This window comes from Lissotriton helveticus, chromosome 7 (genome assembly GCF_964261635.1).
Source record: "Lissotriton helveticus chromosome 7, aLisHel1.1, whole genome shotgun sequence".
NCBI lineage: Eukaryota > Metazoa > Chordata > Amphibia > Caudata > Salamandridae > Lissotriton > Lissotriton helveticus.
In genome coordinates, this window is record NC_136068.1 from 176,401,981 (window position 1) to 176,427,546 (window position 25,566).

Genomic DNA, 25,566 nt, shown 5'->3' on the forward strand with positions numbered 1-25,566 from the left:
CTGAACCCTAAAAATACCCCTGTACCCCAAAACCCATACCTATCCCTAAACCCTAAAACTACCCCTGCACCCCATAACCCAAAACTATATCTGAACCCTTAAAATACCCAAATATCCCAAAACATATACCTCAGTACCCCAAAACATATACCCCTATACCCATACTTACCTTATCCAAACATAAAAAAACATGCTTTTATCATTCATGCATTTACAACGAATTTCGTTGTAAATGTATGCGTGGTAAAAGCATATAAAATGTAATGCCATGCGTTATAATGACATTGCGGAGTCATGGTACTTTCGTAATGAAAGTATGCGGAGTGGTGGTATGCGGAAAGAAAGTTGCGGAATAATGGGCGTTTACCCTCCCCCGGTAAGTACATTGGTGGCACGGCAGCCCACATCTCCAGCAACATACTCATATTTTTTCACCACCAATTTGAAAAATGCACAGGTCTCTCTCATTGATGGCCAGCACCGACATACACTTTTAGACACACCTCCCGCCACAAGTTCTAGAATTGCAAACTTTAGAGCTGGGGAGCTACGTTCAAATCTTGGCATCAGCTCAACATCCTGTGATTCTAGGCAAATCGCTTTGTCTCCCCGTGCCTACCACAAATGAATGTGTTCTTCTGTAATGTAAATTGTGCTCATGCCATGTTGTCGAGTTCGCGCTATATAATATTGCAAGGAAAAATAAAGTAGGGAAACTCGAGTTCACACACTACTGAACGCGCACTCTTAAGTGCATCAGCAGTGCACTGTGAATCGGAGCGTTTCACAGGCCTGTCACAGATAAGAAATGCTATCAAAACTAAATCCTACAAAACAATATACTACTGGCCAGCAGCAATTCATACCCGGACAACGTCGGGACGGGCTGCTAGTATATATATATATATATATTCCACCAACAGTCGTTCTCCTCACTCTCACAAGAACGATGTCCAGGCCACAGCTCGGTTCAGAAATTGTGTTTATTCACAACGCACTCGACGCGTTTCGGGAACTGGGTCCCCTTGTTCACGAGTGTTGGTGCTTGTTTACAATGCAATTTAAATGCACATCATGTGACTTGTTATTTCATGGATATAGAAGGCAGACTGCCCGCATCAGAGAATGTCTGGAGCTATGAAAACAGACTCACAGTCTAAGGCAGCAGGCTAAAACATATCAAATAACAAATAAATCATAATACACTTCATCCGACAATACTCTTGTTGCCGCAGAATATTTGATAAAATTTGTAACAGTCAGTTGGATTTTATGTCAACAAAACCGTGCTTCGAACTTGCAACCTCAAAACCAGCAGGTATCCTTCTGCCTCATGCAGTAGCCTGGCGTACCACTTTCAACTTAGTCAAAATGCAGCCCCAGTGGGCTGTTTAAGACGCTTAGTGTTAGCTATGCGCAGAATGCATACTAAGATTCAGCCCCAGTGGGCTTGTGGGTTAACCATTATCACTGTGCCACGTGTCGCACATTATTTCAGTTTTTTTGTGGCGCCTTGCCTTTGCATAGTATACTTTGTCTATATAAGCCGGTTTGTCTGCCTTCCTTCAAGCAGTGCCATGAGGTAAATCACTTCAAATATTCAAATTATATACTTGATATCACATAAACTTTGCTCCAGCCTCTCTGTCTTTCACGTGCTGTCTCACATTCTCCCAAATTACTTCAACAGGTTCCTGCAGTGAAAAAATAAATAAAATAAAGGCGTGAATATATCTCACATTCAACCGTGATTTGTGCACATTCATACATCTAAAATATTTCAGGTTACTGAGGCAGGTATGATTTGCTAGACAACAAATATATTAAATTACATTCACAATTGTTATCCAAGGTGTACCCCTAGTGCCTCATCACAATTATGGCCAAGGGGTTGAATGGTCTGGTATTGGATAATGAACCTTGATTCAAGGCGTCTCAGTTCTTGTAGTCCGTTACCCCCTCTCTCCCTTACCGGAATCTGATCCAGTACTGTAAAGGATAACAGACTGCTATTACTCTGGTGGCGGGTTGCAAAATGCCTGGCAACTGGGTATTGTTTGTCCAGATTTTTTTATAGCCCTGAGATGTTGTAGGGCCCTCTCCTTAGCCGGTTTGATGGTGCTGCCCACATAGAATTTGTTGCATGGGCACCTAAGTGCGTAGGCAGCAAAATCCGTGTGGCAGGAAACGTTTCAAAATTTTAAAGGGGGCACAGTGTTCAGACAGCTTAATTTCTTTAGTGTTATGGCTATACTTGCAAGCCTTGCAACGGCCACAGACAAAAAATCCCTGAACAGGATTACTCCTCATTTTATTGGCAACCAATGTCTGACATACTTTGTCTTTTAATGACATGGGTCTTCTGTAGGTTATTTGTGGGAATTCTTGGATGCTTGTTTTTATGTCCCTGTCAGTTTGCAGGGCATTCCAGAATTTGTTAATGGCACCTCTGACCTCTTTAGATTGTGAATTATAGTCTGTGATGAACCTGACTGTTTCCTGGTTCTCCCCATCTTTCTCTATATCTTCCTGGGTTAACTCTTTTGCATACACTTTCTTAACAGCTGCTGAAATACATTTCTTACTGTATCCTCTAGTTTAGAATATTTCACACATGACCATCTTTTCATGCTCAAAGTCTTCTGGTTTCGTACAATTTCTCTTAGCTCTAAGGAGTTCTCCAAGCGGAATAGAATTGATCAGATTCTGTGGGTGGCAGCTCGGAGCATGGAGGAGGCTGTTTCCAGCCGTCTCTTTCCTGAACAGAGCTGTCGTAAGGTGATTATCCTCTACTCGGACTCTAAGGTCTAGAAAGTCTGTCGTAGCTCTATCAATGTGGCTTGTGAAGGTCAGGTTAAAATCATTAACATTGAGAGTGTCAACAAACTCTGTGGCTTCCTTCTCACTGCCTTCCCAGATGATGAAAATATCATCTATATACCGGAGCCATGTGCGTACTCTGGTCCGGTATTGATGAAGGTGCCTGACTACCTGCTCCTCCCACCAGCCCAAATACAATCCAGCGAAGCTGGGGGCGAAGCAGGTACACATCGATGTACCGAGCAATTGGTGGTAAATGTTGCCATTAAAAAGGAAATAATTCTGGGTAAGACAGGTGTGTATCATATCCATTGTGAGAGTGAGGAGAACGACTGTTGGTGGGATATGGGGGAGTGGCGATCCCGTCCCGGCCCGCCGCTGTTAGCGGCCATCCCAGCTTCTTCGCCGATTTCGGGTGGAGATATATATATATATATATATATTTTGCTCACCAACGCAATCCCGGTACAGAGGGCACACTATTCCACAGCTGGTGCGAGTTAAAGGGACGGGCTTCCCCTGATTATTAATTTACCACCAAGAAATTATACTCGCACTCCTCCAGGATATGATTTCAGCAGGTTTTAATTATCATAATGGCATTACAGCACACAGACCTTCAACCTACACGTTTCGATCTCACGATCTTGCTCACGGTTACAAACATGTAACCGTGAGCAAGATCGTGAGATCAAAACGCGTAGGTTGAAGTGCTGTGTGCTGTAATGGCATTATGATCATTAAAACCTGCTGAAATCATATCCTGGAGGAGTGCGAGTATAATTTCTTGGTGGTAAAATATATATATATATATATATATATATATATACTGTTTAGACACCCGGTTGTCAATAGTTTGTTGTGTTTAGTTATTCCTGTTGTGCATGAAATCCTAAATGGTTTTGTGCTGTTTTAAGTTTGATGTTTTATTTTTTTCTGTATGTGCTTTGTTTGTATAATCTGTTCATTCTGGAAGTTTTTTTTTTTTAGAAATGAAGTGTTGTGGAGCTTCATGGTGATGTCTTAGTAGTGTTTTGCCAGCAGTGTAGGTGGAATGGTTTTGGCTGGTATATGTGTGTGTGAACTCGCATTGGCTAGTAGTTTGCAAGAGCTTCAGGGTAAAACAATCTGGTAAGAGCCACACAAGTCATGCCACCCTGCACTCCCCCGGATGTCTACTTTTAGAAACGTGCATTTTTGATGTGTTTCCATAAGTGTTGGCTGAGTTAGGGCACACAATCTTCAGCTACCCAAATTGTAAAGACAGGGTCTGTTCGCAGTGGAAAACATGGATGTGTCCATGTTGTGTTTTGGGCCCTTTTCTTATGTGGGCTCTAGGCTACCTACACATTTGATGTACCATTTTTATTGAGAGACTTGGGGGTACACTGGCAGGAAATGTGTGGCTTCCCACTGATTCTTAAAGTTTTCCATACAGAAATGTGAGGAAAATGTGTGTTATTAGCCAATTGTTTGAGGTCTGCAAAGGCATCTGGGCAAAACAGTGAAAAAGGCAATTATCCTTTGGACCCTAATATAGTTTTACGTATACCATTCATCTACAACTCACATTCAATCGGGTAAAATTTATTCAAAAGCCACATCCATGCTTGCAAGAATTATGCCATATATCTTCCACAAAGATTCGTAAGACATCAAATTTGCAAAAATATAAATTGATTTATTAGTTAAAAAACAAATGGTACTACAATGATAATAAAACAAGTAAAAATCCTATACCTAATAGACGTGAGATATCATATTATTAAGTCAACAGTTTTTACATAGACTCAAAAGAGCAGTCACAATTTGATTCATAGTTCATTAAAATCACAATATAATGACACAAGAGAGTACATAACACAGACAAACTCAAGATGTTCTTTACTTTTTACACATCTGTTTAGCAGCAATGGTTTAGGCGTAGATCTTGATACCAAATACTCTGTGACCTCCGCCTCTCTCATGTTGATTTAACAAACACCTGTGTAATAAAAAACAAATGTCGGTCAAATCTATCTCATTAAAAACCACTTATTGTATCAACATATTCAGTGAACTGTATACATTAGCGCTAATAATAATGTAATAGAATAGGCCCACATTTTTTTTAACATCCTATGGTCCCACCCAGCTCCACACATATTGCTAATCACATTTACAAACCTGGGCCCACCTTGTTTCAGTTGTGTCAAGGAAAAAACTAAGTCCAATCAAGTCATAAAAGGGACCTTAAAAGATTTTCCTTATTGGAGTTATATGGCACATATCTCTCATCTGCCACTCTGCCACACTGTTAGTTCAAAACCATTCATCATAAAACACGGGGGCAAACATACATCGGCAGCTCACAAGGCAAAGTGCCCACCTACCCCATTCTATTCTGTATGCCAATCCAGGATAAAAGGAGAAGGTTTCTTTAACATTTCTCACCTCTTATTGGTGGTACTCTTTGTTGCTGTAATATTATTCAAACAGTCCTGGATATAATATCTCAGCGCTAAATCCACTGGTATGTTAATTAAAAATATATCTGTGGAGACACAGTAGTATAGTATTTTTAATCTTGTCAGGTTTTTTGGTGTAGTTAGCTTTAAATAATATAATGGGGAGGAAAGACTTCACCTGTATTATACAATACCGTGCGCTAAATAGTCGCCATGTATTGTGACCACGTAGTTTGTTGCATTTCCATTAATGCGCGGAATCTAGAACATACATAAAAGATAGCTCAAATCATCTGTAAACCTATATGCAACTATACTTACTCGGTTACTCTAGCGGTATCGTATTCCTAATGTTACCTTCTCGGTATCCTCCGTATCAGGCCGGTTCTTTTGAAGTTATTATGTCGCGTCCCAGAGCTTCCTATCTTCCAGAACTTTTTCACCAAAACTCACGGGCGGGTTGGTAAGACCAATCATCCACAGTGATTCCCTTTTTATAATTAGGGTCTAAAAAGATACAAAGCCCGCATTAACCTAGATTCTTGGATATAGTGTGGAAATAGATAAACACTAATACTCCAGGCACTCGGTCCTCGTTACTCCTGGTTTCTAATCACAGGGCACTCTAATTATCTACACATGTTATGTTAATGTTAATGTTAGAAATGATTTATAAAGCGCACGTACACCGGATGGTTTCATGGCGCTGTGAAGGCTCAGGGAATGTTAACGGACATCTTAGTAGTGCTCTAGTTATAGGCTTGTGCAAATAGCCATGTTTTAAGGGATTTCCTAAATTGCATTACCTCAGTACATAAATGGATCTCCAAAGGGATAGTGTTCCACAGTCTGGTAGCAAGAGTGGCAAATCTACAGCCGCCCTGACAGACGCGTCTGAATACAGGGATGGTAAGAAGTGAGAGGTGGGCAGAGCGGAGGTTCCGGGACAGGGTGTGTCTGGATATTAAGGTGTTAATAAATTTGGGGTTGTTACCATGCAGGGAATTGAAGATGAGGCAGCCCACCTTGAAACACAGCGTTGAGGGATTGGGAGCCAGTGAAGTGTCCTCAGCAAAGGTTGGAGAAAGAAGGAGGAGAGCCAACAAGCCGTGGTGCCCATGATACCGGCTTGTTTGACACGGTAGATTAAAGTAACGTGGTCGACCGTGTCAAAGGCGGCAGAGAGGTCCAAAAGGACAAGTGCTTGAGGAGAGCGTTTATCCGCGCCATCACTGAGAGTGTCCAGGACAGCAAAGATGACAGTTTCAGTCGAATGGGCTGGCCGGAAACCTGCCTGATAGGCATTGAGGTATTTAGATTCTTCCAGGAAGGCTGACAGGCATTTGGCTACGTGAGCGTCTAGCACTTTTGCTAAGAAAGGGAGCAGGGAGATGGGACGATAATTTGGTAAACGTGTAGGATCAGCACCGGGTTTCTTCAGAAGAGGGACCACAGTAGCTTTTTTTAAATGCTTTAGGAACTTGACCGGTAGTGAGTGACTCATTCAGTAGCCGAAAGAGAACTTTTACATCTCAATGAAATTTTTATTGTGTGGCTCTTATTACTTATTCCATACCCCTCGGATTATGGGCAATGCGATTAAAAATTGGAGCAAACAAAGAAAGGAACACATTACTTAGCAAAGTGGCCAGTTCCGGTTGATGTGCACAGCGGTGTTGCAGCGCGGAGCATCTAGCTCCTGTGGCCGTGTTACTGGCCCGACGGCGACTGCAGCTTGTTTGAGCATTATTGACCCACAGGCCTGAGCCAACGTCCCCCCCCCAGCGGAAGCAGCCCGGTGGACATAGGACTGGGAATGACTTGCAGCGTGTGGTGGGTCTACAAGCGAGCTCTCCCTAAGTGCTACGGAGCTGGGAACCCAAATTATACCTTTAACGGCAGGGCAGGGATCCGTTAATCTTCTTTCTCTCGCGGCAAAAGCTGCAACCTACAGCTGTAACGGCAGGGAGCCATTAATTTTCTTTCTACAGCCGCCAGAAATTTACAAGCGGCAGGAGCCGCAAAAAACCAAATCCCCACGGTGGAAGCCGCCATCGTTCCACATCGGTGGCAGGAGTCGTCAGCTGTTTTTAAATGCGGCAGAAGCCGCAAGTTAACTTCCTCAGTGGCAGGGGCCGTGATTTTATTATCAATACGGCTGACGCTGCGTTCAGCCCACACAAGTGGTAGGAGCCCCGGAGCTCTCATCTAATGAGGCCATAGCCGCCTCCTGCTACTTTTAGCGGCAGGAGTCACCAATAAACCCAGAGGCCTGAAGAAGAGGAGTTACCGCCTGTGGCTGTTGCTGGTGCAGTTCTCTGCTTCAGCTTTTGCCGGTCCTCAGCCGCAGCTTTTTGCAGCAGCCACTGACAGTATTTTTACTGGTGCCCTTGTGGTGTAGCTGGTTAGCTGAGAGGTGCGGCTGACGGCTTGTGGCAGCCCTGTGGGCGGTTCGGCAGCCCCCTGTTGCCTCAACTAGAGGGCTGTGTGTTCTGGATGCTGATACAACTGAACAGCGGAGAGGCTGCCTTAAACTGAATAACGCTGGACTGAGCGGAATAGGGAACTGAGCTGGGAGTACTGGTAAGCCAAATTGAACTAAACCTTCTGTGATCGTGCCCTGAGCAGAGGGCATACAATTCAGGGGCCCTGGGCTAACAGCTCAGCGGAGGCAGCAAGGCAAGGAGCTGTACAGCTGTGGTGTTTACCTGCCTGCTTGATTTTGCTTGAGCCTGCTTTATTATAGTTGTACACTGCCACCTAGAGGGTATCTACATTAGAGTGGTTACAGCATAGAAATCATTTCAACAACGAAACAAAATTGAAAGGCTCCTCTCCCAAAGGAAATTTGGGAATTTTGCAATTTTCAAGTGGTGCTATAGGAGATCGCGCTTGTATAAATTTAAAAGTTCTTCTCCTTTTGGAATTTTGTAGTTTTTAAGGGGTGTAACTGCAGACAGGGGATTAAGTCGGAAATTGGGAACCTCTTCAAGGTTCTGTCGTGTGTTCTTTGACGTCTTGAAATTGCACTATGAGATCTGAGCGGGTGAGAGGTCAAGTGCAATCATGCTTTCAAGAACAGCTACAAAAAGGCAAAGAGAGGCTAGGAAAAAACTAACCTACTCTAAAAATAGAAATCCCCAAGAGATGATTGATACAGGCGACGAGAGTGTATCGGAAAGAACTGGGTCGAGCCCAAACTCAAGCCCGTGGGCCCCTGTGAAGGGTATGGGGCAAATCAGTACCCGATCCTCCATAGGAGAAGGGCCCAACTATTCCCAGCTTAGTATTAAGGATTTCCTTATGCAGAAGGGTGTCGCCAAAAATTAGAGTAATGGTGATCTCAAGTTACCCCTCAATCTACCCCCCGTATTGGAAACTGTGAATAAAGTCCAAGCAGAATTTGAGGACTTTATACCTTCCGAGGAGCTGAGCAACAGTGGGCATCAAGAACTTAGCCCTATACAATCAACACAACAAGTTCAATTAAACCAAGATGAATCTGTGGCAAAAAAATCAACGCATAAAATGGTAGTCAATGCCCAAGTTCATACTGCCCCAACTAATGAGTACAAGGAGGAGTCTCATTGGAAGACGCGGCCTGGTGTAAAGGTCGATCAGACAGTGGTCATTTCTATGGACGTATTAAGCTGCACTATGCCCTTGAATGTTAGTGATGCATCTGTTATCTGTATGGGGGATTTGCAGGTTAGCAAAGAGTCTCAAGACCTTTTGATAATTGGGATGCCCGTGTTTGGAGCTGATAATAAGGGTGAGAATTTAGGAATGCCGATTTTAGAGATAACAAATGATAAGAATATGTTTATTTGGTTCAGAGGTATGTGGTGATGAGCCGGTACCAGTTCAGTTATTGGATGACCGGTCAATTTTAACTCCGGTAAAAATGGATAATAAAAACAATCCTCAGGGCGTTCAGATCCAAGGACAAGCTGATATTTCATTGAATGCTACCAATCCTATTCTAGGTCAGCCTGATAACTCACTGAGCCCTAGGGATCTTTCTTTTTTGGAAAAATATGACGTTTTAGCTAATGTTGATGGTCATGTTACAAATAACGAAAATACTGCCGACATGGGTGTATGGAAAAGTTTGCCTAATACCATGAATGTTATAACAGGTGCACTTGACTTTCACTCAAATAAACTTGAAATTCAGGTTGATCTGTTAAACACTTTAGCGGTCTATGTGGCCGGTATTGACTCGAAATTAAAAAATCTGACAGGTTTGGTGGTTAAGGCCCAGGCTGAGGTTATTGATCAATTGATAAGATGTACATGTTCTCAGATGTTGGTCAAAATGTCTGAGCTCCCAGAAACAGCAGGGAAATCAGTTTTGGATAAAATTTTGGTTTGTACAAAGGAAGGGGATGATAGCGTATATTTTGAAAGTAAGAATCTGCAAGATGTTGAGGCGAATGTGGGTTGTGAAAACTCGGGTCTGTGGAAGGAGGTAGACGGGGAGGCCGTGGTTAGTAAGTGTCTAGATGTATATGTAGAGGATGGCGAGGTCCCCAATGGACCTAAGAAAGGCAAGCCACTATCCATAGCCAAACCCCCGTGTATAAGCCCAGGGGAAGGTATAAATAATTGTCCTCCGCTATCTAAATGTTCAAGGAAAAGGTTGCAGCAAAGTCTAGGGATTATTACCCTATATTCCAACCAGCTGTTAAGAAATGCCCACCGCAGGTCACTGTTGTAGCAGGTGGTGATTCTTCTATTGCACTGCCATTCCCAACGAGGGATAACGATCAGGCACCAATAAATGGTAATAATATTGATGTTCTCAAACCAGATGATATAATAAAATCGGATTTGGTAGACGTCAATACGGAATGTGTGATAAAATTGGATAATGAACCCCAGGGGTTAGGACCTTTGCCCAAAGATCATGCTGTTGATACTCGGAATCGGTCAAGTAAGGTAGAAACGATAAAACCTACTATTGCCAGTGTCAACCCCCAGTACAAATATTTCCTAAATCGATTGTATGTAAAGAAATTAACTCAGGTTTATTAAGCCCCTTGGGCGTCAGACAGGACTATAGTTGTATAAATGGGGACACCAAATTAGTAATGTACCAATTGTATGAATCTCAGGGAACCCATGATAGCCTCAAACCAGGTTTACTATTGAAAATCATTTCAACTATCCCTGATTTAGCATTTATTAAACCCTCTATTTTGGTGTTAGTATAATTTAGACAGGTAGAGCCCAATACTCCTCTTGAGTCCACTATTACAACTTGGTCATCAAGCGATATTGTTACTAAGATTTTGGGATCCAGGTTGAATTTTATGGACTGTGAAATTAAGGTCGAGATCTGGACCTATGTACATTATCCCTCGATCTTGAAGGTACTGGCCCTTAAGGTGGATATGGGTTGTAAAATTATTGAAAGTATATAGTATTCCGGCAGTAAAAACCAATACATTTGGCCGTACAAAATGTTGACTGTCGTGCTATATCGCCGCTAATTTAAATCTTGCTGTGGAAGTGGTAGACTTTAACTTGGGTTGGTAACAATGCCTTGTGGTAAATACCTCTGAGTTAAGGTTAGTTTTTCTTAATGTGTACCTGAGTGCAAGTAGAAATAAGTCTGCACAGCTGTATATCCTTCGGGATGTACTGAGTGTATTAATACTCCAATACCCAGATGCTGGCTTAATAGTATCAGACTAATTTAATTTGCAATTATTTCGGTACTAAGAATCTAACTATAAATCAGGAGGTTTAGCTAAGGATTGCTGTGATATTATGTCTGAGGCCGGAACCAGCCAGTTAAAAGAAAATCTAGATCAACTCCCACATTTAAGAATTCTAAGCTAGGTTCAATAATCGATTATACATTTATTTCCGATAATTTGAGATTACAATTGTCTGAATATAAGTTAATCGGCCGGCCAGAAAGTGATCACAACTCCCAGGTTGTAAAATGTAATTTTTGGGTAAAAAGTCTTCTAAAATCTAAGGATCTTCCCAACATGGCATGTTCTGCATATAACATGAGGAGGCTGGTATGGAATTTAGGCAAAAAGGAGGATATTATGCAAACGGCTGAGGCATTGATTAAGGAAAGTGATCAGGGCATTTAGGGTGACATGAATAGGATTATTAAATGGAATTTTATCACAGAGTCTATCGTGGGGAAATTTTATGCTGGAAAGATCAGGAACATTAACACCAATTTGAATATTCATAAAATATGGTTTTCCCCCAAACTATTAAGGTTAAAGAAAGTACTCAATAGAGCTGTCCGTGAGGCATACGCCCGTATATTTTGTCAGATCTACACAGTGTATAAAGAAAACCTGAAGGAACTTAAGAAGACCTACAAACAAGAAATATGGAAAGCAAAACTTAAATATCAAACTGGGATTTGGAATAGCTTACTATCCGCCACTAAGCAAAATAATGCAAAAAAAATTGGGGCCTTATTAATAACCTCGAATGGGGAGGCTGTAGAGCTTTTTCCATAAATATACCTGGACCCAGTAGGGTAATGTTTATAACCAATTTGTGTAGTGTATCGGTTCGGGTGGAAAAACACCCAGACAGGTTGGCTTCAGGTGAGGTAAATAATATATCACTAACTAATGCGGGGAATGGAGAGTGTCTCGATTTGAACTGTAATGATCATGCTATTAATTCTAGTCTTGATCCATATTTAGATTTAGCAATTCCAAGCTGTAATCAAGTATTGACCCTGTTACGCTGGCTGCGAGCAAATGATGCCCCGGGACCTAATGGGTTACTGCATGTCCTGTTTCATGTTAATAGTGATATGTGGGCAGGCATTTTGCATAATTTATTTAGGGATGTTTTGACATTGGGGGTTGTTCTGGAGTCGTGGCAAGGTAGCATAGTGCAACCAATTTATAAAAGCGGCACAGTGTCAAACCCCGCTAATTATTTACTAATTTCGTTGACTGATGTCGATGCAAAGGTGTTTGCTTCTTGTCTTCTAATAGAACTGTAAGACTGGGCTATGAAGGAGAGTATTATTCCATTTAATCAGACTGGTTTCCAGATAGGTCAATCCACTACCACTAATTTGTTGGCTCTAACTTTGTTTGCGGAGAAGGTTGTCTTGAATAAGCAACATTTATATATTGCTTTTATTGACCTTAAGGCAGGCTTCTACTCAGTGCCTTGAAATCTATTATGGAAAAAAATGTCAGATCTGGGAATCCCAAAGAAATTGTTAAAAGCTATTATTCTTCTGTATACCAACACTTGGGTTCAAGTTAAGATTGGGGAGGGTAACTCCTTATCAAGGAGGATTAGAACATATAATGGCCTGAAGCAGGGCTGTGTTCTTGCCCCCTGCTTATTTAATTTATTTTTATCAGATCTTTCACAGCATTTGGATGTTGTAAATGGGCATGTTCCTAGGATGGGGGGAGTGCAAATTAGCTACCTCCAGTATTCTGATGATACGATGCTTGTGAGCCATACCCCCATCGGCCTACAAAGACTTATTACTGCCTTTGATGACTATATACAGCAGAATGGCCTTGTACTGAATGTTAAAAAACTAAAGTGATGAAAATTGGTGTAGTTAAACAGAAGTTTAATCCCTGGAAAGCCAGAGCAGGTACAATTGATATGGTTAAGACGTATAGATATTTAGGGGTGATATTTGACAATCATATGTCTTTTAAATTTCACCTTAAAGCTCTAAGGGCCAAGACTGTGACATTGATCCATGCTTTTAAATGTTTAAAGAAATAACTGAACTGTCAATCATATGAGTTTATTCTTAAAGTAATCAAAGCCAAGTTACAACCTACCATCATTTATGGTTCCCCGATTACTAGAGGAAAAGATGGGAAGGTGCTTGACTTACTGATTGTTAAGATTTTTAAAGCAACCTTTGGAATTGCCAGGTCAGGGTGTCAAGCAGCAATTAGATTGGAATTCGGTCTCCAAAGACTGTGCCTGGTATCAAAAGGATCTTTCCTAAAATGTATGGCTGCATTGTCAACATCAGCCCCTGCACCTTTAGAGAATATCTCTTGGCAAGAAATTGATCAATCTGCTTACACTGCGAAATGGAGCGCTTATAGTTTAACATCCCTACGAGATATCGGCCTGCAACTTGAATTGCCAGCTCTGAAAATGTCCAACTATAAATAAATTTAAAAAAAGCATTTTAAAGTTGAATCGTTTAAATTGGATAAAATTGCATTAGCTGAAAAAAACTATGGGGCCCATTAGGATGGCGGGCGGATTGCCCCCGCCAGGCTGGCGGTAGCCACCGCCGGCCTGGCGGGGGCAATCATCCCGCCAGCCTCACCTAAATGACCCCCCGCCTTGTGACCGGGGCGGAAAAGGTCTAATATGGTGGCGGTGTCTAATAGACACCGCCAGCAATATTAGCATGGGCTTTTTTAGATGCCTTTCTGTGGCGGCGATGCGGAAAGGCATGCGGTCTTCACTTTGGGGGCCCCCTGGGGGCCCCCAGAGTGAAGGAGAGGTGCATTTGCATAAAAAAAGCGGCAGGCACTGCGCGGTGCCTGCCGCTTTGTTTATGCAAATGCATACGTGCATACGTGCATATCACAGTGGCGGGCGCATCCTTATTCCCCCCGCCCTTATGGCAGGCGGTCCCAATAACCAACTAATGACCCCCTATGCATGGTATGTGATCAATTCATACCAATCCCCGCATGTTCAGCCATATTTAAATGTTTTATTTCCTGTAAAGTTAATAAAAAAATGTTTTTCAGGCTACGTATGTGTAAAAAACCCAACAAAGGAGGGCACTCGATCTTGGGTCAAACAGTCGCCGGATACTAATTGTAGATTTTGTGGATGGCCACAGGAGACTCTTGTACATATAATATGTGTATGCCCGAAGCTGATTAATCTTAGACGTTTCGTTTTGAGACCTTATTTTCTGATGAGTGGTGTGAGATCAGCCCGACAAGCATTAATCATGTCATTGTCTGGTGAACCGGTTCCATTACTATGTCAACTGGTAACATTTTTAATGGCAATTGAAAAATGTCTAATATAGGGCAGATCCCCTCTATTTTTATCTCCTTGGTGCTATTAGTTTTAACGGCTTACAAATTTTAGTACTTAAATATTTTTGTTATGATGGTATTAATTTAAAATGTAATAACAGCTGGGTTACCATCGCAGCAAACTGATGCACTTTTTGCACATTTGCACCTTGAAAGGAAAAGGAAATAAATGTTTATTGGTCAATAATATTTCTCTGTGATATCCATGGAAATAGTATGCAAAGCACACCATCACTTTAAAATGTATAATGTACAACAATATTCCGTGATTAAAGATGTAAGGTGGCTAGATTTGGGCTTATCGATAAGGTTTTAAATCTTATTTATGGGCCAGTTTTTTTTATTATGTGAAGAGAAGACCTTTTGTTTTAAATGTAAAAGTGTTTTTCTTGGAGACATAAGATGTTGTGATTGCAATGATTTTAATTAATCAAGCAATAAAGATTATGATATATTTATATTTACTTATAAATGTCTCCCTCAATTTGTGTTAAATCAAAAACACAAGCAGTTATTAGGTATTGTTCACTAAGGCTAACATACCAACTTTTCAAGCCTCCTTTCCGTAGTATCATATCTTAAAACGGGACACTGCCCTAAAATGCCACTGACACTTATAACTTGTATTTATATATATTTATATATGAGGACAAGAATGTTACTCTCTTCGTTCCCCTACCGAACCCCCCAATTATTCTGGTGCCTCATGAACTGTGGAAACATACGAAGCTGAATAATAGCAGTCTTTGCCAAGAGCACATTGCACGGTATCTCACCTAGAATTAAAACTCGCTGACACACAGGATCGTCGTCATGGTCAGGATACTCGGCTGCTACGGCTGTTACCGTGGGGTGTATTTACACCAGGCGCACAAATGTCAAGTGTTTACACCTGGTCCTGATATCTGGGGCCGGACAGTATGTTCCTGCCCTGCGCCCAGATCGACCTTCCTCTTACTTCCGGAGTGGTCGCGAGCAAAGGTCTGTTTACTAAAAAACGGCAACGGGCGCCATATTTAAATATTACAAGGTCACATAGCCTGCATAAGAGACTATTCCTTTTAAATGGCGGTATGAATCTTAGATGAGCTCATTCTTAGTGTTTGATCAAATTTATTGAATTCCTACTACTAAATTGAATGTTTCGCTGCAACTGACCCTTAGTGATTATATTAAAATTATATCTAACCTATCATATTGTCTACCTTCAGGGAGATGGTGAATACTATATATTAGCCATCTCCGTTTATCACGAATAAACTATACATGCAAATATTCTTTAATATAAAGTAGCACAAGGAATATATTTAATCTTCACACAAGCTAAAGGACAAAAATTAGATATGATATGTATTAATAAAGGGCCTGCTCATCAAGGTGCTCTCTCCCTACCAGGATGTTACTTATTTTTAGGGCTCGCCTGGCGTTGGAGCGCGAAGCGCTCCCGCCAGCGAGTTCTATAGTCACCTTCCTCCCTGCCAAGGGAGTGTGAGCTGTGAACGAGCAGCTCTAGACCGGTGAACGAGCCGACTCAGGTCCGTGAACGCGCGGGAACGTCAATGTGCACGTTCACGCGCATCACGCTCCTGTCCTCCCGCGTCTCTGCCGAGGCGCGCTCCAGGCCGACTTTCGGTGTGCGTCACAGCGTGTTCCAGCGACCGGAGGTAGGTAAGTGAGGGCCGGGGGGGATTTTTGTTTATAGTTTTTCTGTAGGGAAGCTGTTGTATTCTGTTTAGTTTCTAGTTTTTAATTGAGAATGTCTCACGGCCGCATGCACTCTCCAGAAGGTTTGGTGTTTTGAAAACTGCACTTTCCTTCTCAGTTGCACTAAAAGAGCCTTGCAGATGATGTCCACTTTTAATCTCTGACGTTTTAATGTCCTTCTACGGTTATACAAATGTCTGAAAGCTCTAGTGAACTGCCAATGCCCTTTTGCTTTCATTCTATAATTGCAATGGTTTTTAATAACCGCGCGAATAAAGATGTGACACATGAAAGTGTTTAAGACCACCACAGAGCACACGCTAGAAGCTGAAGCAGGCTGGGTTCAAAATGTCTCCCTAGCAGGACTTTAAGTGGGATGAAAAAACTAGGGGGTCTCTCAAAGGGGTGTAGTCAATGTAATTAAGGACGTGGCATAAAATATAGCGAACCCAAAAATCTGTGCTTAGCATAGTGTGCCGCCCAATTTGTATTTTGCTGTTTGGAACGCGCTTGTTCAGAAAGTGTCCTTTTACTGCATCGTGACATAGTTCCCACAATTCATGCGGAGAGTGAGGGATTCTGCCGTCTGTCAAAAGCAGACAGAATGTAAACAGCTCTTAATAGTTTTTGATAAAAATATTTAGCACTTTCCATAAGACTGAAAGCACGTGGGCAACCTTGGTTTGTGTTATCCACTTAAAGTATTTTCCATCTGGGAAGTACAGAGCTCTTCATCGCAGAAGCCTAACGTTTCAAAGGTAGCAAGCTGAGATTCCTAAAAAATGGCGAATATACTTTAGTTACTGTAAAGAGAAAACGGTACAGAACATTAGTCAACCATTTTCATGACCTTATTTAGCCTCCCCCCCCTTAATTACAATACAATATGATCAGTGATTTTGTATATATTCAAGGCATTGTATAAAGCTGTTTTTAAAAACAAAATACATGCATAGTTCTGTTACTTGGGTGGATCTTGAAAACGGGGAGAGGTATGCACTTTTTTTCAGCTACTCTATTTCTGTACGAGGGTTGCTGCCGAGCTCATTTTGGCAAACGCCGTATTTACAGCGACGAATCGTCCACACACACACCCACAGCTGACCCGGACTAACAGCCAAGGCAAGTGGCGTCGCGAGTACATTAACATTAACAATGCAGCCCCCTGGGCCCCAGTAGAAGAGCGCCGAGCGCAGCAGCCACACACCCACCTTCATTTTTATTTTACTGTAAAAGGCATACTGTGCAGTGGCTATTGACCTTGCATGATTCTGGGATGCAACTATGATGCTCTTTTCTGGCAGTCAGAATTAGTTTCTTTTGTTCACAGGTCAATACAGCAGTCAAGAAAAATAAAATGCATTATGTTTAATTATAGCCACTCCTAAATAAAATCGCTAAGGCTCGCATTTCGAGTAGCAAAAGCAGTTACCATTACTGCCGTGATTCTGATCGCCAGGAACGCCGTGTATGTTTAGGTTTTTTTCCCCTCTTAACCTGGAGAGTAATCTCTAGGTTAAAGTCTGTAAAGTCTGTAGGAGAATTTGGGGATGTGCTAAGGGACAAACGAGCCTTGAGAGAATCACATTGAAATGTCTTTAGTAGTTTGCATACTAATGTTCAGGCATAATAAAGCAAAACCGGAAACTGCTCGAAGACCTTCAGCAGTAGCTTATGCATGCTAATAACAAATGCCCCATACAGCTGCCACAAGCACACAGTCCATGGGCGTCCAAGTGATACTTGATGAAAAATGTCTTAACAGGTAATGGGGGAGCTGTTTAGCCAAAGTCCTTATTTGCTGGATTCATTGTCCGATGGTAATTTTAATTGGAAGCCATGGAATGTAATGCAGCCCTACAACTCACTGACTCTCCCTCCCATTCACTGACTCTCCCTCCCACTCACTGACTCTCCCACCCACTCACTGACTCTCCCACCCACTCACTGACTCTCCCACCCACTCACTGACTCTCCCACCCACTCACTGACTCTCCCACCCACTCACTGACTCTCCCACCCACTCACTGACTCTCCCACCCACTCACTGACTCTCCCACCCACCCACTCACTGACTCTCCCACCCACTCACTGACTCTCCCACCCACCCACTCACTGACTCTCCCACCCACTCTCCCACCCACCCACTCACTGACTCTCCCACTGTCCCGCTCTCCCACTCTCAACACAACACATATTGCATTACAAATGCAATAGGTGTCACATTTGCGAAAGTTTAAGCTATTGGCATTGTAAATAACAATGCTATTAATTTATCCATTTTCAAAACCAACACATACAAAAATATTGTCATTTACAATGCCAATAGCTCAAACTTTCCTAATGCGAGACCTATTGCATTGCAAATGCTTGTTTAAGATGTTATGGAGAAAGAAGACACCATGTTTTATCATGTTCTCACACCCTATCCAAGCTTATCTAATTTAAACAGGGACTTCATACCTCTCTGACAAATCTATTTAGGTGATGAACGACATCCAGTCCTCTCTGGAATTCAGGGCCTTGTTAACAGTATCCAGTCTACATATATACCACTGTTCCCTCATTTTTCTAAGCTTCTCCACATTACCGCCCCTCCTGCTGTATTTGATTTTTTCCAATACAAACCACCAAAAATCTTCACATTTGTGGTCATGTTGGACAAAATGTGATGTCAGCGGTGCATTTTCTCTATGTGTTCGTATCGCTGATTTATGTTCTGTCAGTCTGTACCGCAGCTCACGATCTGTCTCACCCACGTAGCCGAGGCCACACGGGCAGACCAAGAGATAAATTACATATTTAGTCCTACAATTCGTTAGATCCTTGGAGAAAAAAGTCAAACCCTTGTAGGAGACTTTTTTTTTCTACTCTGCATTGTTCGCAGACTGAGCAGGAACCACACTTGTTGTTCCCAATTGCTCTGGTCTGGAATAGTGTTGTTTGAATATTATCTTCATTGTCCCTGTATGTATGAACCAGGCAATTGCGGAGATTAGCATTACACTTAAACGCAAACAACGGTTTCTCGAGTGGCCTTGCCCTGTCACTGTTAATGATTTTCCAATTTCTGTTAATTATATTCTTAACTTGGTTACTAACTGATGAAAAATTACTCACAAATACTACTTTATCAGTGTTATTAGTCTTGTGTTTCTGTTTGTTCATATCAAGCATAGCTTCCCTATTGTAGAATCTCGCTCTCTTAAAGAATTTTTTATCACTTTCTTTGGATAACCCCTAGCACCTAACTTCTTCTTAAGGTCTTCAGCATGTAAATAAAAGTAATCAATTGTTGTACAATTTCTATGCAAGCGCAGAAATGCACCAAAGGGGATATTATCTCTCTGAGCTTTGGGATGCTCGCTATTATTGTGAAGTAAGGTGTTATTAACAGTAGGTTTCCTGTACAATTCTACTGCTAGTGTCTTATTGTTGTCCTTGATGCAAATATCCAAAAAGTTGATATGTGAGTTACTCCATTGGGATGTAAATTTGAGATTAGGATCTCCCAGGTTAAGCCAAGTTATGAAATCCTCCAGTTGGTCACTGGTACCGCTCCATATAAAAATGATGTAATCGATGAAGGGGTAGCAGTGACTGATGTTCTCAAGACATAGTCACAAAAAACTAGACCTTGGTTGTGAAATGCTTTACAAGTGATACATAGTGCTTTGGAAGTAATTCTGTGTTTTACTCGGAGACAATGTAACTTCCTGATAGATTTAGACACTGACTTATATTTTGGAATAGCTGTGCAGCAGCATTTTGAAGAATCTGCATCCTGTTCAGTCACTTGATGCAGGTTTAGATACAGTTCATTGCAGCAGTCTATTTTAGTAAGTACTGGCGACCTGACTACCGGATTTTGCAGATCTGAAAGGATAAAAGGTATGATCCTTAATGTATGAAATGAAGAGGCTGTCACTGCATTGATTTGATCAATATAAGTGAGTTTGTTATCAATTACTACCTGTAAATTCCGGGATATAGTAACCGGTGGCAGAAGCACCCCTAAATTCAATGGCCGCCTACTAACTAGGGGTCCAACTAGGACAAATAAGAGCAAAATAGCAAAACCTCAGTTTTTCCGACGTTCAATTTCAAACAGTTCCCACTCATCCAGGTGCTCTCAGCCACCATGCAGTCCTGGAATCTAGATACTGTCTCATTTTCATCACTGGCCAAAAAGACGAGAACTTGAGTGTTGTCTACATAAGATGTGAGGGAGAAACCATGTGATTTCATTACCTCTGCTAGGGGGGTGATATAGACATTAAACAAGGTTAAACAAGGTGGGGACCCCTACAAGGAAAAATGGCAGAAAGGCAGGAGCTACATTTTATTTTGCATTTCACAACTCAGCTCTACTGCACTACGAAATAGGATACCATCATCAGTATTTTTCTGCCAACAGCACGTTGCATCGTGGAGCTTGTAGTTTTCCTTTCAACAGTTTCATTATTAGATCAAACCACCAGCATGCGAAGTGCTGTTAGCTAATCCGCCAAAAAATGGCTGGAGGTGTTTCCCCAGACATGAGGCCACTTTTCAGCTAACCTTCCAAATTTTATGAAGCCCCCTACTTCATTTAAAAACTGCTTGTTTAATGCATAAAATCAAAAGTAAACTCTGACCACATATTTTTGTCACTCTTTTACTCATATCATGCATTAATACAAGCATTGACCAAGTGGAATGCTTTTTTTCTTATGGGGAGTGGAAGTTTTATAATGAGCTTGACAACACAATAAAGGTACAACATCGACAGCCGCAGTGCAACCTTCCCTAACACAAATAATAAGTTACGGACAGGTGGCAGCAGCAGAAAAAACATCACACAATTCTCTCACACATTCAGGACAGGTACAACACAGGTACCTAATGCACTCGAGTGAGTGAGAGGCATTAAAAGACTGTTGTATATTTTTTGTAAACAGACAAACATCCAAGTAGTACAAAACTGCTGCAAGAAATAGCCAAACCTGTTCTAGACCTATGGTATATTATCAGTGGGTTCCGCATCAGGCACTGGGAAACATTTAAGAGTATAACCAAACACTGGTTGTACAGTCTCCTAGTCCTACGTTTCCTAGTTCTAGTAAGGTAATGTCACTTATGTCGCCATTTATGTACTCCATTTGTTAAACTGTCAGGCCTCTATTAAAATTCTATGTGGGTGAGCTTAAAATGTTTTAGTGGGATCTTTCTACAACATGATTAAAAACAGAGGGGCTGAGAAAGGGTTATAGGTATAGGTGGATGAGTTAGTGAATATGCGAGTTGTGACACTATTCTAATTTAGGGGACATTCCCTGACAAACCTGGTGCTGACACATTGATACATGTTTTACTGAGTCTTTAGATTTTGCATTTATTGAGAATTTGCAGAAACGTAGTAGTTCATTGCTATTTGGCACAGCCGTGCCCCAGTCACTATGCTCTAGACAGGCGTAACACAGGAGTCAATATCCTCGAAAAGCATTTATATCAGCCACGGTACTGCACCTCTTCAAAATGTTGACAGCCACCAAGTTGCCACGCCTCACCTAGCCATGCGCCTCCGGTTGTTTGGTTTCCTGGCAGGTGAGGTGAGGTGCCGGCCACCTTCCCAGAAAGCTGTTTTGAAGAGCCTTTCGCTCAAGGTGTGGGGTAAGAGAGAATTTCTAGAATTTGTCTTCTGGGCCCAAGGGTGACAACTGCTCAGAACCATTGCAAGCCAGGTTACTTTAGGGGCTTCAGACACGTGGCAAGATGTCAACAGACTAGGGGCCAGATTCACACAGGTTTAGTGTTAGGGTTGCGTTACTTTTGTAATGCTAACCCGACACTAATCCTATTTGGGGTTTAACAAACCTGTGCTAATTAGTATTATGGTTGCTTTGTATGGAAAAGTGACGCAAAGCAGAGCCAAACACTGCTTTGCATTACTTTGCATCTAGGGGGCGTTACATGGGTGGTACATGGGTGTTCCCATGCAACCACCCATACTTTTTGACACTGAACCCTATTTACTAATATTAGTAGACAGGGTTTAGCGTCAAAAATTAATGCCAAAATAAAGCCATTAAAAGAAGAAATGTTTTCATTTCTCCTTTATTTCCCAACTTTGCATGCAAACTGCACTGTGCAGCACACATACAAAGTAGGCAAATACAAATTATCCAGATTTCCCACACCCCCACTAAATACTTCCTCTCCTGGCTTTAAACATTAAAATGAGGAAAACGGGTATGAAACAAAGACAAAACATGCAGAATTCATTATTTGAAAAAATTATTCTGCATGTTATATTTCATTTTCCGGTTTCCATGTGGTGGGCTGTCATAAATATGTGCTGGTGTAATCAAGTATATGCCAGAGCTCAGCACTGAGAACATCGACACAAATTACGCACTTATCACATGCCTTTAAATGTGACCATTTGGCAATTCCAGCCCTCCCCCAATCCCACCCCCCCAAAACTGTAAGTATTATTTTCTTGTACGTGTTAAACTAATATATCTGTGTTCAAAAATAGGAGCCAGCAGCACCAACATGTGGTGAATTATCATTAATAAGTGCCGGTATTAAGAATCAAAAGCCGGTGCTGAGCACCGGCAAACACAGACACAAATTAGGCACCACTCTCAAATGTTCAGGTTTTCAGTGTGTTACACTTACTGACATTGAAAGCTATCTATCCACAATCCAGGTTGCGGTTGCCAAATACCAAAATTGCCCTATTGAAAACAGTTTGTGAATGCAATGTAATTTCAGAATGTACATGTGGTCTTTCTCAGACAAGCAATCTACAGGACACAAAGGTGCAATTTCACGGGATTACCACATTTTCTTGTGTTATAGGCTGTGGGAAGGGCACACATAACTTGATATGTCAACACCAGAATTACAGTATATAAATGGTAACAAAAAGAGCCAGGCCAATTCCCACTGAACATCTCAGTGGTGAACAATGTCAAGTAACCCATTAATGAAATTGTGTCTTGTTGGCCTGGGAGCACAGATGACTCCTTCATGTTCCACCACTTAGTTCTAAATGACCAGCTTTTGTGATGTGAGCAAAGTGTTGTTGTTATTCAGGATATGAATACATTTTTGAAAAACCCTGACTAGTAGGATGCATCTATGTTGTCATCTGGGCCACTAGAGCAAATGTTGTTAAAATTAAGGAGATTGTGCCCTTCCCATTTATTGGAATGTGTGAGAGCTAAGTGCTGATAAACGGGCATACATCTGGCTAGTTTTATGTTTGTCTGAAGGGAAAAAGGAAATTATTCCATCCCAAGAAAATATTTTTTACATTTTTCCTTAATTGGCAGGATCTGCCACCTAGAAAACCTATGTAAATGCTTAGTATTTCTATGTATGGGGTATTTTCGCATCAACGTAGGCAGGAAGACAGTAAAAAAGGAGAGGTAAGAATGGATAAGACAAGACACATGGCAAGCTATTGAGGAAAGGAGGGCAACGAAAAAGAAACTCATGGAGCCCAAATCTGAGAGGATGCAGAAGCCATACAAGCAAAAGTACATAGAAGCCAACAGAGCAGTCAAATGAATGAAAATAGCAGACAAGCAGGCATACATGGACAACCTTGTCAGACAAGCAGAGAAGGCAGTCAGATGAGGAGAGAGGGAGAAGGTCTTCAAGATCACAAAGATAGTCAGTGGTAAATTCCGTGCAACATACAACACACCTATCATGGACAAGCAAGGCAGACTATTCACAACTGAGAAAGAGATGGGAGCACACTGGGCCAAGCACTTCAAAGAAGTCTTGAACAGACCAGTTCCAAACAGCTAAGAGGCTGTCCAAGAAGCAGAGACAGACTTGAATGGGAAAACCTCCCTACCACAGAAAGAAGAAATTGCCAATCATGTGCAATCTCTCAAGAGCAGAAAAGCTCCCAGCCAAAGACAACCTCTATGCAGTTCAAGGCAAACCCTGAAATATCAGCCAAGGTTCTCCATTTACTGTTTATAACAATTGGGGAGGGAAAGAAAGTACTGGATGACTGGAATCAAGGTATTATCATTAAGATTTCAAAGAAAGGATAATTAACCAACTGCCTTAAGAATGTGAAATCACCCTGTGTCAATCACAAGTAAAACTCTGGTGAAAAGCATTTCTGATGCCCTGGACAAGCAGGTAAAAATTAAAAAGCTGGGTTCAGCAAGGGCAGAGGCTGTGTGGGTGAGATACTTACTCAACGCAACTTCACCCAGCAGTGCACAGAAAGGCAGAGACAACTATACAACAACTTCATAGATTTTCGGAAAGCCTTTGACAATATCCACTGTGACTGAAGAAAACAGAAAACCTTCTCAGGGGTCTCACTGATACTTGGTCCTTTTAAACCATCAAAGAAGAAATTGGCACAGAAGCTGTAATATAAAATACATATTTATTAAACCTCAGATGAGGGAGACTACGTCACACAGAAGCCTTAGCAAATGAATGAGGCAGTCTAAGGAGTACAGAAAACTGGGGCCTTATATATGCTTAGGGTTACATAGTCAGCATAAGACCAAGGGGAGGTCCTGGCACATGTAAGCATGCAAAATGACTAATATGGGCATACAAGATCTGCTTGCTCAACAAAGTGGGAGGAGCTAACAGTGGCTGTTTTTGGCAAACACATCCTGACATTTACATACTAGAAACAGTTGCAAGGACAGCTGCAAGCTCAACTGAGCATGTGCGAAGGTGGAAGATGCTGAATATAGTTTGTTTCTAGGCAGATTACAAGAGCAGTCAACACTGAGGGAGGACAGAGCACATGGCGAGCATGTGGCAGCACATGGCAAACAAGATGGCTGCCAGAAATACAAAATGGCTTTCAGCTCATGCTAACAAATCCCTCCAATATTTAACATGACAGCCTCTGACATACCGCAGCATATAGTTCTCCTCATCAAAAGCTTCTATGATAATTTTGCCTGCAAAGTGGGAGATATTGAAAATTGCTTCGAAGTCAAGAGTGGTGTGACACAGGAATGTGTGATGTCAGCACTGCTCTTTAGCCTAGTTATCAACTAGGTGATGCAACGCATGACTCAAGACCAGGCCAGAGGCATCCGTGGAACTTTTTCTCTAACACAATCCAGCTAATGCAGGAAAAGTCGTCCCTCCTCAACATGTATTCACAGCCAGTGGGTCTGAGGATCAACAGAAAGAAATCAAATGTCATGCCACTCAACACCTCAAACCCTTCCCCAATTATGGTAGTTGGAGAGGACCTAGCCATGACTGAAGAGTTCACCAACTTAGACAAGATGAAGGGGCAGGCAGTGGCATCAACAGTAGACTGAAGAAGGCCAGGAATGCCTTTAGGATGCTGAACAATGTTTGGAGGTCATCTCAGTGCGGCAATAACACCAAGCTGGGTCTCTACCAGAGCCTGTTCACAGTCTTGTATGGATCAGAATGCTGGTAGATGCTGAAAAGTGACATCACTAAACTCTCTGCCTTCCACAGCAGTAACCTGAGAAGAATCTGGCCCATTTTCTGGGCCGCAAACCATCTCCAACCAGGAACTGCTC

General features: G+C 41.8%; 1 long non-coding RNA gene across 1 annotated transcript; it reads right to left on the bottom strand.

The window, feature by feature from the left end:
- Positions 1-1,029: 1,029 nt before the first annotated feature.
- LOC144766686 (uncharacterized) lies at positions 1,030-15,204 on the bottom strand. Its single transcript, XR_013597881.1, has 6 exons — positions 15,094-15,204; positions 5,625-5,774; positions 5,446-5,528; positions 5,254-5,353; positions 4,709-4,804; positions 1,030-1,694 (listed from the first exon to the last, which is right to left on the bottom strand). It is a non-coding gene; the product is annotated as an uncharacterized LOC144766686 (long non-coding RNA).
- Between the last annotated feature and the right edge of the window lie 10,362 nt (positions 15,205-25,566).